The sequence below is a fragment of the Mustela erminea genome, chromosome 9 (assembly GCF_009829155.1).
Source record: "Mustela erminea isolate mMusErm1 chromosome 9, mMusErm1.Pri, whole genome shotgun sequence".
Taxonomy (NCBI): Eukaryota; Metazoa; Chordata; class Mammalia; order Carnivora; family Mustelidae; genus Mustela; species Mustela erminea.
The window spans coordinates 7,961,372-7,977,251 of NC_045622.1; the positions used below are offsets into that span (position 1 = coordinate 7,961,372).

A 15,880-nucleotide genomic window follows, 5' to 3' on the forward strand; every position below is an offset into this window, starting at 1 on the left:
CCGTTCCACACACTCAGATTTCTTTCCTGCCCCTTGATTGGTGCTCTGAGATTACTGTATGGGGTCTGGGTATGCAGTCTGCCGCATATGGGAAGCCCTTCCTCAGGCCTCAACCAGCTCCCTCTAAGGAGCAGGTAATGGTCTCTCCTAAGCTTGAATTCCGAAGCTTCAGGGATGAAATCCTATTGGTCAAGTGAAGTTTGTGGTTCTTTCTGCGTAGCTATCAACATAACTGTACTAGATCCTCCTTGTCAGGCCAAAATAGGGAGAACAAGCCTTTTTAAAAAGTATAATTCAATGCAGAAGTTAAGACAACTGCTGAGGTTCAGTGAAGCCCTCGGACCCTCAATGGAAGAGGAAGGGCTGCGAGGAGGAGGCGGGGCAAACCCGGGATCTCCGGCCGCGGTGGCTGGGAGGGATACGCGGTTGCACATGCTGCTCATTTCATTCCCACCTTAAGTATTATAATGGGTAACATTTGGGGCAGTTATAAAATGTCTGGTATTTTGCATACACTTTGCATACAGTTAATCATTTATTCCTTACACAAACTGTGAGCTATTGACTATGAACCCCATCGACGGCTCAGGAAACTGCCCCGCACAGACAAAGGGACCGATGCAGGTCCAGAAGGGTGTCGATGACCCTCGTAGGTCTGCAGGCCTCCGAAGACTCTTTTCTTAACCATTCAGCTCTTCTGCCAGCCCAGTAGGATTGTTACCCGCCCCCTAGTTCAAATTATCCCAACCAATGCGATGTAAAAGAAAACTATCTGGTTACTCAGGGACACAATCCTTGAAAATGTATTTATAATTCAGGAAGAGGAGGCAGGGGAGGGCATTCTTTCCTAACCATGGTAAGCAATCTGTTCAGTTCCCAAAGCAAGAAGTTTGGTTTTCTTTCTATCTGGTTTTTATGTTCGAGGGAATATAAATGTCAGGAATCAAGCATCCCCTCTGGAGGACAGAGCAATAAATAACTTTGCTACCATTTTGCACAGATGCTGGGACTAAATTAAGACCAGGAAAGATATAAACAACTATAGCAACAGACCGATGATGAATCTATTTTTAAGAGCAACTGTTGAATTAGAAAGATTTGTCCAATTAAAAAACTTAGAAGGAAATCATTTGGGCATCAATTCGAAGAAATTTAAAGGCGATCCAGAGCTGGAGTAAGTGAGCAATCCCCTCGGCCCAGCAGGGCTGAAATCACCTCCCCATGTTAAGCAAAATACTGATTTGTTTTACGGCATAAAGGAGCATTTATACCTTGGAAAACTTAAAATATTACGGGGAATAGAAGAAAATATTTATGAAATAATAAAAAGTGTATACTCTTGATATTAATAATATAAATAAAAATAAATAAAATATGATATAAAGAATAGTATCACTTATATGTCCTTAAGGAAATTCATACTTAAAACTGAGATAAATATCTATTCTAAATTGATTCAATTTTATCAATTTAGCTAATATTTTGAACCACTCCAACATAGTAATAGGTATTTATCCCGAAGTAAATAGATACCAAAATACCAATAACCACAAATGTTCAGTGAAACATTATTTAGTAATAGCAATATATTGAAAATGGAATCAAAACAAAAGAACTAATGATTTGTTCAGTAACAATTATTTGTCATGCATTATCTGGATACTTTCCTTAGGTTATTATTTTGAACATAATACTCTAAATATGAATGAGCTCAAAGAGGATAAGTTGTATGTGAAAGATAAGACACATGCAGAGGATTTAATATTTAGTTGAAATACACACATCCATAATTGCCTCTATATAATGAAGAACATAAAATTATATTTATGAATGGGCATTGAATAGAACATGCAGACCGCTGGTGTTAATTAGAGTAGTGACATCCTGACTGCCTCTCTGTGGCTTTAAAATTTTCCCTATTCATTTACTCAAGAATACTTACCTAATGCCTACATCAACGAGCAAAATAAAATTCCTGTCCTTGTGGAGATTGTATTCCAGTAGAGGAGACAAATAATGGATCAATATATACATACAATGAGTATGTATGTATGAAATCAATTAGTGATAAATATTATGAAGAAAACAAAGTAGGGTGTAAGGACCGAGAGTGACAGGTTACTCTTCTTATCAACAGTGGTCAAGGAAGGCCTCCTTGATGAGACAGCATTTGTACAGTGAAGTAAAAGGGAATAAGCCATATGGAAATATGGGAGATCATGATAGGCAAGTGCAAAGGCCCTGAGGCTGAACTAGAATGCCATACAGACGCCTGGGTGGCTCAGTGGGTTAGGCCGCTGCCTCCGGCTCGGGTCGTGATCTCAGGGTCCTGGGATCGAGGCCCGCGTCGGGCTCTCTGCTCAGCAGGGAGCCTGCTTCCTCCTCTCTCTCTGCCTGCCTCTCTGCCTGCTTGTGATCTCTCTCTGTCAAATAAATAAATAAAATCTTTAAAAAAAAAAATAAAAAATAAAAGATAAAGGACAAAGTTCATATAGTAATGTTAGGTAGAAACAAAGTTCGTGTAGTAATGTTAGGTAGAAATTATAGCCTTCATCTAACAATTATGTTAAGAAGCACACAAAATTGAAAGACATTAAAATGAAAAGTGATGATGAGTTATCTTGGTATAAATGTAGGCTTTGAGCTCTAGATCCAAACTGCCTGGGTTCAAATCTTAGCTTTATGAGCTCAGGAAATTTGCATAGGTTTTCCATGCCTTATCTGTGAAAGTGGGTAATAATAATAGTAGTGCTCATAGTACTGTAGTGTTGTTGAGAGGTGTGGTGGGTAGAATAATATGCCTATAATGTGTCCACATTCTAATCCCCAGAAACCTAGTGTGTTACCTTATATAGCAGAGGATAATTAAGTTTCAGGTGGAATTAAGGTTGCTAATCAGCTGACCTTCAGATAGGGAGGTGATGTGGGTTATTGAGCTGGGGCCCAGTACAGTCAAGAGGATCCTTAAAAGTGGAAGGTGAAGGTTGAAGAAGGGAGTCAGGAGAAGAGATGTGACAACAGAAGCAGTGGTACAGAGATGCTGTGTGGCTGACTTCCAAGATGGAGGAAGAGGTCACGAGCCTAGGAACATGGACAGCTCCAGAAACTGGGAAAGGAAAGGAAGCATTCTTTCCTAGAGCTTCTAGAAACAAAGTTCAGCCCCACTGAAACTTGGACTTTAGCCCAATGGGACCACTTGGAACTTTCAAACTACAGAACTGTAAGGTAATAAATCTGTGTTGTTTTAATTCACGAAGCTTTTGATAATTTATTAGCAGCCATAGAAAACTAATACAAGAGGATTACGTTAGCTTCTATAAGTAAAATATTTAGAATATCTGGCACGTGGTGAGCATTTTAGAAGCTGTTATAATATTTTGGGTAGTATTTTCTCCTACACTTTTCCATAAACAATAAGCATGTATTGGCTAAATATTATCTTAAAAATAAGTGAGAAAAGACTACTTAAAAAGAGGAGATATTATCAGCAGCATTAATAATATGTGGAAAGGAAATTTTTAATTGCAGAAGAACACAACTAATTCAAATATAAAATAGTAATAGGAAAACAGAAAAAAAAAGCTTTCCTAAATTAAAAACGCTTTATATGATATGTTCTTCTCTTGCTAACAAAATACTGACAAGCAGCTGGGGCTGGAGCAGATTAAAGAGGTTTCATTTTGGATGTGTGATTTATAGACTATGAGGAAAACCATGAATCCATCTAGAATCCAGATGTAGGTCACTAATCTAAGGCATGGAGTCCAGTAAGTTCCTTTACAGACAAGGATCATAAAAGCTTGGAATTTCACTCCTAGTAAAAGCCTCTAGGAATTTGTGAATTTCATTTTCATTCCAACAGAAAAGTGAGAAATCAAATTGTAGCAAGTCAACAGAGAGCACCCCTTCCCTTAATTCTTGGCTCGGTCAGGTCTCTAGGGCACTCAAAAATTTCAGTTCCATCCAAACATTAGTGAGCATCTCCCATATGTATGGCCAGACCCTGTGTTAAGTAGCTTGAATTTAAATACAGACAGCACATAATCTATAACTTGTATAGTTGAAAAAATACAGGCTCATTATTTTAAAAACTTGAAACATTTACTACTCCTGCTCACCTTTTTATTCAAAAATATTTCTTGAGTGTCCTTCTGAATATAGTTAGGCATCATGAAATACTTTCAAATAGACCGCATAAGAATTATATAACAAGGGGTGCCTGGGTGGCTCATTTGGTTAAGCCTCTGCCTTTGGCTCAGGTCATAATCTCAGGGTCCTGAGATTGAGTCCCACATTGGGCTCTCTGCTCAGTGGGAAGCCTGCTGCCCCTCCCCCCCGCCTCTCTGCCTACTTGTGATCTCTATCTGTCAAACAAATAAATAAAATCTTTTTTTAAAAAAAGAATTATATGAGATGTTAGTCGAAATGTTAGATTTTAAGATAGTACTTTTTTTTTTAATTAATTTTTTTATTTTTTTTATAAACATATATTTTTATCCCCAGGGGTACAGGTCTGTGAATCACCAGGTTTACACACTTCACAGCACTCACCAAAGCACATACCCTCCCCAATGTCCATAATCCCACCCCCTTCTCCCAAACCCCCTCCCCCCAGCAACCCTCAGTTTGTTTTGTGAGATTAAGAGTCACTTATGGTTTGTCTCCCTCCCAATTCCATCTTGTTTCATTTTTAAGTTTCATTTCATTCTTATTAATCAAAATAATGTACAAAAAATCAGATACCCGCTCTGTCCGTCTTCTTTCCCAATTCCAATCGCCCAAAAACAAACATTTTCTATGTTTTTGGCTATTTGTTCTGGTGGTTGCTTCCACATTTCTAACTGGCTGGTGCAGTTTGCTCTTTTGTTGCGCATCCCGTCGACTGATCGCTAGTGATGGGGCATGAGATTCCACACACCAGCCACACACCTCGTCCCCTCACACACAAACACGTACGTTCATCTTTTCCTAGTCTTCCAAAAGAGCTCCATCACCCTTTCCAGTTGAGCCAATGTTTATTGTCTACATTTTATGACGATGTAAGAACAAAGCAGAGTAGCTCCAGGTACTGGACTGTAGTTTCATTTCCTTTCCTCCGTAATAATTTGCGCCCTGGAATTAACCATTTCCTCAGTTTAGTCCAACTCTTCCGTTCAGGGTGCGACTTCACAAACTCATTGCCCAACTCTTTGACAGAGCAGGATTTTGGCATGGCAGGAAACTTGTCAGCCATGGAGTCTCCCTTGCGGACATCCCTGCTGGATGGAGCTCTCTCCCCTGCTGCTCTGAACTGGACCTCTTGCTCTAGAGAGCTGCCACTTATCACTTGTCCTGACTTTTGTCCTGGGTCATGCCTGGGAGTGGCCTTCACCTCATTCCTGTGTCCTCAACCCTGTTTCCAGGACACCTGGCCTACTCTCTTGGCTGATGGCCAGTCCCACGGGAAGCACATCTTTCAAGAGCATCCCTAAAAAAAGATACTTGGGACAGAAACACATTAAGAACTTTCAGGTCCCAAAATGTCTTTCTTCAACCTTTGTGCTCAGTTATCAGTTCGACTGTATCTAGAGCTCTGCTTTGTAACTCTTGTCTCTAGCTTCCCATACTGTCTGCAGGAGTCTGATCCTATTCTGATTCCCAACCATTTCTATGGCACCTATCTCCCCATCTGGAGGCTTTGACAATTTTTCTCTATCACTAGCTTCCTAACATTTTTATGATAATCTGCCTTGTTTTGCTTTCTGTTTTTGTTTTTTGTCACTCAGTTTGCTGTCCAATCATGCTGCCTATTCTTTAGAACTTAACTCCTATTGTCTGGGCAATATTTTCAGAATAGGTCTTTAATCATTCCTTATTTCCTTTCATCTCTCTTTGTGAAACCTGTATCACTTCTGTCTTTTGGAACTCCTCAACGGATTCTTTAATTTTCTTGCCTTTTTTCACTACATTTGGGAGACCTATTTTGAAATAGTTTCTCAACTTTGTTTTCCAAGCATTTCACTGGATTTTTAATTTCTGCTATCACATTTTAATACCCAAGATCTTTCCTTTTAAAGCAATCTATTATTTTTCATGGACACATTTTCTTCTCTCATTTTTCTGAGAATGTTAAAAAGGTTCAATCCCTTTTTTTTTTTTTTCCTGTTTGTTCAGTTCGTTATTAAAATATCTGGTGATCTGGGCTTTGATGCAAGAGGATCTAAGGACACAGTCTTGTCTTTTTAAAGGCTCACAAAAAGTAGTCACTGTAACACTTCACTCTTGGACACATCACGTTTCCCAAATACAGATCTTCCAGTCTGTATTTAGTTCAGTTTTGGGGAGATGGTTGCAAGCTTCGGCATTAGTACTCAGGAGGCCGAGTGGGGCCGGAAGTGGGAGGTGTCACTTCCATTGTGCAGCTCTTCACCTAACATCCTCTGTTTTCAGAAAGTGTCTTTGTCATACCCTCAGTTGTTTATAACCTCTCCATCTTGAGAACCTGTGTGATTCATCCTCTCTAGACAGTAAACCTCAGACCATTGGCCAGAGTCAGGGAAGGGAAGAGTTGCCCTGAGGAGGGCGTAGGAAGGTCTAACTGCTAATATAAATGAGGATTTTCAGCAATCCACCTATTTTTAGACCCGCCCTTCACCTCCTACTTTTCCAAATCCCTGCTGTCCCAAATCCACATGAGCCTCTGTCAAATTCTGCAGGATGAGTCAGTTGGCTTTTTATTGACTTGCCACACCACAGGCTCATATTTCAGATTTTTCAAGTCAGTTAAGTCAACTATTTCTCATTCTTCCAAATTCCTGCTTCCAAATTTTTTGAAATGCATTGTCAGATATGAATGTGTGCCTTTCTGACCTTGTAAATGTATACCTTTAAGCCCAGAGTCCCTAGAGATACAAGTGGATGTCCACACCCAGTAGGTTTTTCTTTCTGATTGCAAATCCCACTCTATTGTCCCCACCCCCCACCCCAGGCAACTCCAAGCTTCACCTCGATGAAACTGAAATGTAAATGAATTCCTGTTATTTCCAAGTTGTAGGACTCTAAATGACTTTTATAATCTCTCTCTCTTCATAATTTTTTTAGATTTCACATAGGGAACATGTGTTAGTTATTTAATCATAAAAAAATCCCATATATTTTTTAAAAATATGTTCTTATCATGCATCTTATATTTTGGCAGTCTTCTCAATAGTCTCTGAAAATTTAATTCAGTAATTATTTTTTAATCTGGTTTCTCAAATTAACATTTAATTTACAAAAAGAGCCAAACTGAAAATAAGCCAAGCTATATATCTTTATAAGTAATAAATCAGTAAAATTGCAGAATGTTAGACCTGGAAAGATCCTCAGCATCATCTAGTCCAATAATTTTTTCAAACTATCTCCATGATTCTTAGGGTTCTAGAGATAAGTCTTGTGGCTACAGTAGAGGATAAGGGGGAGACGAATTGGTATGGAACCAGATCTTCCACCTTAAAAAAAAAAAAAAAAAAGATTTTGTTTATTCATTTGAGAGAGACAGAAAACAAGTCAGGGGTGGGGAAGGGCAGAGGGAGAAGGAGAAGCAGACTCTCCACTGAGCAGGGAGCCTGATGCAGGTCTCCATCCCAGGAGTCTGAGATCATGACCTGAGCCAAAGGCAGGCACTTAACCAACTGAGCCCTCCAGGTGCCCCTCAACAATTCAGTCACAAGACCTCAAGCTAATTATAAGAAAGGGCATTTGTTGTTACCTTTTCATAAGATATTCTTTATGTATTTTTTTGTATAACTGAATCCTCCTCATCTTTCAAGATTAGACTTAGTTTTAATCTCTGAGAAACCTTCTCCAATAACTTTCACCAAAGTAGTCCACTATGGCAGAGACTGCTGGTTACCTCTTATTATCCTTTCTTCTCTTGAGAGAACCCTTATGTGTAGGCGAGGCTGTTGTCAACGGGATAAAAAACTATATATTGGCTCAGTGGGTTAGGCCGCTGCCTTCGGCTCGGGTCATGATCTCGGGGTCCTGGGATCGAGTCCCGCATCGGGCTCTCTGCTCAGCGGGGAGCCTGCTTCCCTCTCTCTCTCTCTGCCTGCCTCTCTGCCTACTTGTGATCTCTGTCTGTCAAATAAATAAATAAAATCTTTAAAAAAAAAAAAAACAAAAACTATATATTATTCACTATACTTTGCACCAGTCTGGTCATGTGACTAAGTTTGGACCACTAAGACATAGGAAGTATTTTGTAAAACTTCTGGAGTTTCCCTGTGGAAATGGGTGGGCCTTCCTCTGCCCCTTCCTCCCTTCTAATTCCTTTATGATGAAGCTTGGATGGATTCAGGCAACCATCTTGGGCAATGGGGCAGCATTCTAACCAGGATGGAGCGTGAACCAGAATAAACCTACATCTCTGCTAACTTTGTGGTGCCACCATAGTGGACTGGGCTGCTTATCTCAGGATTTCTTGCCTGAGAGAGAAAAATGAACTTCTAAGATACTTTAATTTTATAAATGGCAATTTAATACAACCTCCTTATTATGTAGATAAGAAAACAAAGACATTATGAATATGTGACCATAAATATGGTAGACCAGGACAGAGTCAGTTCTCTGATCTCTGTCTAGCCCTCATCACATGTGAATATTTCAGGAAAAACAGAAACCAGGCATACTGAATCATTACTGTGTGTGAGGTGCAGAAGTATGAAGCATTCATAGTCTGACTTGGCGTCATACTGACAAATGCCTAAATAATTATGATACAATGTGGTGAGTAGTATAATAATAGAGATGTACATATGCAGGAAAATGAAAAAAAGGGGGTGATTTAATTCTGCCTTACATTATCAGGAAGATAAGAGGTAACATAACAATTAGGCCATGATGGAAGAGTAGGAGTGCTCCAGGTGTAAGAATAGAAGAGGAGTAAGAGAGGTATAGTAGGCAGATGAAAACTAGAGTATAGAAGCATGAAAGGACATGGTGTGTGTAATGAATAATCTGAAGAAAGCAAAAATGTGACAAATGAGCCTAGAAATTTAGAAATTTAGGCTCGGAGGAGACCCTAAAGTCTTTGTATACAAATACTGGAGTAGAGCCAAAGGCAAAGAAAGTTCACACTATGATAGTTACTGCATTGGATTTTTTTAAATTTATTTTCTCTTCCCAATAGAAGCATTATTTCTTTTATTGGGATTGAGTCTTTGACAATACCTGTAGACTGATGGGGCCCACCCAAGGTTCCAGTCACCCTTGTCCATGCAGAGCCATGCAAACCAAGCTAAGCCACTTCAACACTCCTGTCTTGTACCCTGAATCTTAAGCAGCAAAAAAGGAGACCACACATGGTTGTCACTTCAGTCATCAACAAGTCTTTTTCTTCACTATAACATTCCTGCCACGAAACTGTCTTGTGGCCTCCTTAGCCCAGTCTCAACCCAACCCAAGCCCCCAGGGTGGTTTGGCTCTTATTCTTCTTCCTGTCCATTCTGAGAGTCCTCATTCTTCTCTGACATATTTATTTTGCTTAAGTTAAACAAGAGGGTTTCTTAAACAGGATGCTTGAGACAAAGAAATTTAGCACATAAAGTATCCCAATATGAATCACCAAGGTTAGAAGGAAATGTCTCTCTCCAGCTCCATGTTGTTCCAGGGTTGAAACTGGGGTGTCAGAAGTTACACACTCTTATTGGTTCTTCCACTACACTATATTTATCAACCTAGCTTTTTCAGTAAAAGCTTACTAACTTTTTATGTTGTTTCTCAATTGTTTCAGAGTTTAATCAGGGAAGATGGACTATTTATTGGGATTTCTCAAAGGCCCCAACCACCTATACTACCACAGTAAACCTACAGGACAAACCAATGGGGAGAGAATATTATCAATGTCTCCATAAACAGCAAGAAATAGTGTCCAAGTGACAGCCACGGCCAAAACTCTCATTTCCTAACTCAAAATCCCAGTTCTTTCCTAAAAGGGATTGTCCAGCTGGCTTTTGATCCTATTGTTGCTGTCCCAAAACATTTTCTATTTTACAAATTCAGAGGCATTAGTAATGATTTTATCTTTGTCAAGGCAGGAAATTCATGCTTCCCATGAGGAATCTTTTAGGCCTGACCCAGATAAAACTAAATGGCCTTTATCTGGATTCTTGCATTCCTCTGGATTCAAGGAGAAGGGGCAAATGCCGAGAAGGAAGTATGCTTAACACAGCATACAATGGACTTCTGAATCTTCTGTAATTAAAAAGGGATTTTTGAGAATTTATTTTTATGAAGATCCTCAGATGATTTAGAGAACACATTTTTTTGAGATAAATGATCATGTTACTGAGAGTAATAGGAGATATTATTAAGGGTTGCATAAATACTTGGAGAGTGACAAAGAATTTAAATGATGCAGGATAGAAAAATTTCCTTCTCCTAAAAAATGAAAGTTCAGATTAATGGAACAACTTGAAAGACATCTCAACTATTTCATCCCAATGCTTCACAAAAATACACAGATGGGTTCTAAGATGGGGTTATGAAAAGGAAAACACATTATCAACCTCTTTTATATTCAACCCTGATTTTTTTTTTTCCAACCCTGATTTTAAAGTCAAGTGAAATTCAAGTGAGATGGAGTGTGAAGCTCCTTCCTGGAGTCACCTTTCTAGACTCACACATAAACTCCAAGAGAAGATGCCAGCAGCTCACATTCTCAGCCTTCATGCTACCTTTATCAGTAAGGTTTTGCTCTTATTTAGGGATTATCTACAGGTTCCCATCTCTGTAAATCATCAAATCATGCATTTCAACATAGATCATCTATTCTAATTACTGCACTTAATCAGCAGATAAACTTACTCCTAGAATGATAAATCAGACACACCCAGGCCCAACTAGCCAGTTAGGGGCAAAGTCCAGACCCATCTTCTACCTACACAGGACCTTGAAGGGAGAAATTAGAAGATTTTTGTCTTTGTTGACACTTGTATATTGGGAAGGAGATGGGTGAAAAAGATCACTTGTCCCCATAGTGATACTAAAATTACTTTTGGTAGCTGGCAAAGGAGGAATCGACTTTATTTGGGAAAATACCTGTGTTATCTCAGCCTGCTCTAATAAAACACCATAGACTGGGTGGTTTAAACAACAGAAATGTATCTTCTCACTGTTCTGGAGGGTAGAATCTGAGATCAGGGTGCCAGCATGGTTGTGGAGGTGGTGATGTGGTGTTGATGGTGATGATGAGGTGGTGGTAGTGAAGACGATGGTGAAGTCGTGGTGGTGGTTGTGGTGGTGGTGATTATGGGGATGATGTGGTGGTAATGGTGGTGGTGGTGATGGTGATGATGATAGTACTATGGTGGTGATGACGGCTGGGGTGATGATGGCAATGATGATGATGGTAGTGATGGTGATTGATGGTGGTGATGGTAGTAATGATGATGGTGGTGATGGTGGTGGTGGTGATAGTTTTCATGATAGTGATATGGTAGTGATGATGGCTGTGAATATGATGGTGATGATGATAATGGTGGTGATGGTGATGTGGTGGTTGTTGTGGAGGTGGTAATGTGGTAGAGATGATGGTGGGGAGAGTGATGATGATGGTAGTGGTGGTGGTGGTGATGGACATGGTAGTATGTGTGAAGAGAGTAAGAAACAACAGAGAAATGTGGGAAGCCAAAAGGGGGGCCACCAAGCAGATTTAAGGCTGAGGCACCTTGTGATATGAAATGATCAGGGAAAATCCCCAGGGTGGGGTACCCAGAGGGCTTCCAGGTACAGGACACCCACCATTCAATTTTAAGTCTGTTTACATTTGTTTTGGAGATAACTCTTTCTCTGATCCTCAACATCCCCAGCTGATGTGATTACACACCGATTATGCCCCGTGAAGTGAGTATTTTTGTGGAAATCAAGGAAGAGTCCTGATTTTATATCTTAGGCTTCTGTAAAGTAGAGGTGGTTATGACTAAATGATTTGTAAGACCCAAAGATGACTAGGAAACTCGTACCCTTTCATAGATCTACAGAAGAGTAGAGCCAATTGTGTCTGATTCTCAAGAAGCAGGGAGACCCCAGCTAACATGGGCTAAACAGGTAAAAGAAATATTGCAGGTATTTATTCAATGTGAGGTTTGTTTAGAGATCATCAAAGCCCATTGTTAGAAGCTGTTATGTGGAGAAAGAATCCCCTCGCTGGATATATTAAGGTTATGTCAAGGCCCCAGCTTCCTGCTGAGCACTCCCTAGTGAGGCAGCTGTCCACTCCTTCTCTCTTAGTTAGCAAGAAAGGCTGAGAGGTTCTTTTCTTTTCTTTTTTTAAAGTTAACATACACTTGGAGTGTTTTCTTTGTTTGAGGGTTAGGGGAAAAGGGAAAACCTTTAAGTACATTGTCTTTTCTTTCCCATAAATGATCAAATAGTCTATTCAAGTATTTTCAAAATGGTTATACTTTTGAGGAACTATTGTTTCCCCCCCTCACAACCCTGATGAAAGATGATTCCAAATGCAATAAAATGGGCTCCAGAGACGTCTGTTTATTTATTCCAAATATTTCAGCTAATGAGAAAACAAATTTGAGCTCCCTGTCCTGGGGGCTTTGCAGCCAAACACTTTGGCAGTGCTCTCGGCATGGGCACCCACTGCTTGTCTTGCTGCCTCCAAGGCTCCTTGGGGCCCACTGTCTCTCCAAGTTTCTCATTAGTAGGAACTCCATCACTCACGGGACGCAGAGGCCTCACCTCTGCTGACACTTTTATTGTGCTGGCCTTGCCAGCCTCTCGTCCCCTCTTGCACCCGAGCCAGCCCTCCCTCTCTGCAGGACTCCCTCCTACTCTCAACCTTCTGTGAGGCTCCTGGCAAGAAACTGCCTTTGATGGATCCCACAGACTCCTGACCTCACTTTGAAGTCTCCACAGCTTAATCAAACACACCCACCTCAAGATTCAACATTGCTCCTTTAACAGGCTTACCAAACTCATTAGGCACCCTGGGGGACCAGTTTGTCTCCTATATGACAGAATAATAAGTAGGTTTGGGGGAAAGAAGGGAAGTGAATGTTGTATTGTTGGACATGCACCACTAAGAAAGCAGAGTGTCCTATTGGAAGGAGGTAGGAGAGCTGCTGCTGACAGCCATTCCTCCTCAAGCTCCCATGTGGACTACAGAACCAGGCTTTGGGGACAGAGAGATGTGAGTTCAGCATGAGTTTGATCTCAGCTTTGCTGCTGTGGTTGAGCTTGGACAGGCCACTTTGAGCAACACCCCTTAAGGTCACTGTCAAAATTAACTTAAGTACTTTCCACAGTATGTGGTAAATAAAAAAAGTATGATCTCAAAAAAGCAAACTATTATTATTTCCAACGTTCAGCCTCAGTGAAAGGTGAAGGGCTAACTGGCCAGCTCATGGAGACCCACGTCTGTACTCCCACTGAGGTTGTTAAGGAGGCATGACTTCATTCTGTTTACCATGATCCTGCCTAGTCACATACCATTGGTGATGAGTGCTTCAGGGCCTCAGAGCACAGAATAATCATAATAAAAACCACCATTTAAATGGCTTCTATCTATTGCCCACTTATCTTGGGCCAGATACTGTACTGAATAATTGAAATATAATACTGCCATTTTGATTGGTATTATATCCCCATTTGACATTAAGGGAAACTGATAATCTGGAAATTTGCATGCTTTGTTTACGGGTCTTATATCAGTCAGAGCCCTAAGAGGAAACAGTACACTCATCTATAAGACATGGCGAAGCCCCCAGAAACTAACAGAAGTGGAAAGCTGTTATCATCTCTAAGCTTGAAGAGGCTGGGTGGTGGGTAGCAAGGAGGAGTGATGTTATCGTACTCCAGGGAGAGGCAGAGCCATAGAAGAGCCGCCACCCAGCAGGACCAGTAGCCACAGCTGGGAGGCAGGGAAGGACAGGAGTAAGCATTGGGTTAAATTCCCCATTAGCTGAATTCAAGAGGAAGCCAGAAGACAAGCGAGTGGGATGCAGTGGTCCATAGTGGTCAGCCTCTCTGGGCCCAAGGAAGAGCAGAGGATGGTAAAGAATGGATGGCGGGCACAGGGATGCCATGGAGAATAACCAAGTCACTCAGCTGCTCAGTGGAAAACCAAGACCTCGCTCAACTCGTTTGTCCAAGAGCAAGTCGTCTCCACCACCTGGAAGATATTAGTACAGTCTTTTAAGAAAATAAGTGAAGGGAAATTACAGAATGCTATAAGAGAATGTTAGAAATAAGTAAATCTTATTTTGAGTCCAGGGTCTACTACTGGAACACTTTGTGGTCTCGGACAAGTTCACTCAGCCTTTTCAAGGCTTGGCTTCCTCGTCAGTGAAACTTGGAGAGTAGTCATCCCTAGGGCAGACATTCAGGGAAGGGGTAAGCAAGATAGAGGAAAGAAAGTGGAGAGACATTGTCATAGCAGCTACGAAAGCAGAATTGGGAGTCAGGCTACCCAGGCTCAAGCCCTCACTATGTTCTCTGAGGCAAGTTCACCTCTCATTGCTCCCACACTTCTCCTCTGTGAAACAGAATGATGATAATACCTCCCATACAGGTGCGCTATGCTGTGACTCAGTCGATGTAAAACTTAAAATTAACCAACAGTTCACAAGAGTTCAGTACATGTTGGGTATTTTTACTCAAATGCTTAGCACATGGCCTGTTGCGGAGTAAGTAGTAACCTAGAGCTCACCTCCAGGTGGGTGGGAGTAGGATGAAGAACATTTGCATTCCCATGTCTTTGTTTCTCTTCCCTCCAGAGCACTCGGAACCCATGCCAAACTGAGCTTCAAACATCAGTTCAAAGAAATACATGCGCCCCTATGCTTACTGCAGCACTGTTTACAATAGCCAAGCTATGGAAGCAGCCCAGGTGTCCATTGAGAGATGACTGGATCAGAGGTGGGGAATACATATACAATGGAATACTATGCAGCCATAAAAAGGATGAAATCTTTCCATTTGCAACAACATGGGTGAACCTAGAAGGAGTCATGCTAAGTGGAATAGCCAGAGGGAGAAAGAAAAATACCATATATTTCTATTATATGTGGAATCTAAAAGACAAAACAGACAACTAGCCAAGACAGAAACAGACACATAGATACAGCAAACAAGCTGTTGGTTAGCAGAGGGAGGTGGAGGGGGCAGGGGAATAGGTGAGATCTGAGAGAGGAGGAGGAAGGTGCTACTTAGGCTGACATAAGAAATGATGAATTTGGGTTTTTGTTGTTTTGATCCATAGAGAACCATGGAGGAGCTGGGATGAGCTCTGAGCTAGAAGTCGCTCCCACAGGTCCACACATGAGATCCCTATGTTGACCCATTTCATGTTCCTCAAGTGCTCAGAGGTGAGTTTTTATGTTGTTCCCCCCACTGTTTGTCTCCTGCCTTCTCCCTGAGGGACCCTTGTATATCATGTGGATTCTTCCCCACAATAAGCTTATCTAATTATTCTCCTTTGCTATTTTCCTTGATATCTGAAATGAAAACAGTTCCCAGTTTCTGTCTCCAGATTTTGGCCAAAAGAGATTTTTTGCTATATTGACTCATCTAGTTTCTACTTGTTTTGAAACATGACAACTGAAAATTAAATGAGGAGATTCTGCATATCATCTTCAGGAAAGTTGCTTTATTAACATTTTCAAGTAAGCAATAAAGAGTTTTCTCTTGTTTTTTTTTAAAGATTTTATTTATTTATTTGATAGAGAGAGATCACAAGTAGATGGAGAGGCAGGCAGAGAGACAGAGGGAAGCAGGCTCCCTGCCGAGCAGAGAGCCCGATGCGGGACTCAATCTCAGGACCCTGAGATCATGACCTGAGCCGAAGGCAGTGGCTTAACCCACTGAGCCACCCAGGTGCCCGAGTTTTCTCTTGTTAACAACAGAT

At 40.9% G+C, this 15,880-nt stretch overlaps 1 protein-coding gene across 1 annotated transcript in view; it reads left to right on the forward strand.

Moving 5' to 3' along the window:
• Positions 1-15,880, forward strand: part of C9H11orf53 (chromosome 9 C11orf53 homolog) — a 245,624-nt gene that overhangs the window by 113,867 nt on the left and 115,877 nt on the right. Inside the window, 2 exon segments of the mRNA XM_032356730.1 lie at positions 14,751-14,892; positions 15,236-15,341. The gene's annotated coding sequence lies outside the window, so the exon portion shown is untranslated.